Source organism: Arachis ipaensis, chromosome B05 (genome assembly GCF_000816755.2).
Source record: "Arachis ipaensis cultivar K30076 chromosome B05, Araip1.1, whole genome shotgun sequence".
NCBI lineage: Eukaryota > Viridiplantae > Streptophyta > Magnoliopsida > Fabales > Fabaceae > Arachis > Arachis ipaensis.
In genome coordinates, this window is record NC_029789.2 from 22,458,910 (window position 1) to 22,459,986 (window position 1,077).

The following is a 1,077-nucleotide window of genomic DNA, read 5'->3' on the forward strand; positions in this document are numbered from 1 at the left end:
AAATTGAGTGACAAATAAATTTTAAATGCACAAATTATCTTTTTTATTTACAAAATTGATATTTCTGTTTTTCAATATTTTTATAATTAAGAGATTTATAATGTATACATACAAAAAAATTATATTTCTTAATAAAATCATTTTTTTGTTATATAGATATGATTTTAAGCCATCATTCATAATATTGTGTACAAAGACACTAACAGCCAACTAAGGGTGTATACGGGTATGGATAATTTGATTATTCATTTAAAATCGATCCAACTTGATTATATTGATTCTGAATCTAATGAATAATTATATATAATCAGACCAAATCCAATTAAATCCGATCTCAATTAGTTCGGGTATTAATTTTGAGATTGTAGAATTTAAACTAACCACATAGTTTAATATTAATTAAAAATTAATAAAATTTTGTAATATATATGTTCCGAGAGTTACTTGAAATATTGATTTGGGTCTGAAAGTGAGGTTCAGGTCCCTTTGAGTGGTAGCGTTCGACTTTTTGGTGTCGATGTGCCGTCGGCCGAGTTCCTCATGATGAGATGGGGATGGTACCTGCAAAAGACTTCAATACTTAAGTTAGCAAGAGTTTTAGTCAGGTTTTTAGTAGATTAGAACGTGTCTTATACTTGAGGGGTGCCAATGCATTTATAGTAGAGTTAATAATCACCTTTATTGGAGTAGTTTCACCTGTATTGATGGATGACCGTTTTCTTTATCTTAGGAGTCTGTTAAGATCTCCCTTCTAGATGTAGTGGAGAGATTTGCGGGGGCAATTACTTGTTTGGACAAGTAGGGCTGCACCCTTCTGTCGGTGTTAAGAGGTCAAGAATGGAATAGAGGCCACCTTTTAAGGTTTGGCCTTTTATCTTTATCGGGCCTTTTATCCTTATTAGGCCAGACTTTTATGTTTTAGGATAGGGTATGAACAATATATATATTTTAATCCAAAAGTCTTTCAAATGGGGTATTTTGTCCCCTTTTTATTGCAATTTTTTGTCTTTCTTTTTCTATTTCTATTATTTATTTTCATTTTTTTTCTTCTTTTTATTATTAGTATTATTATTATTA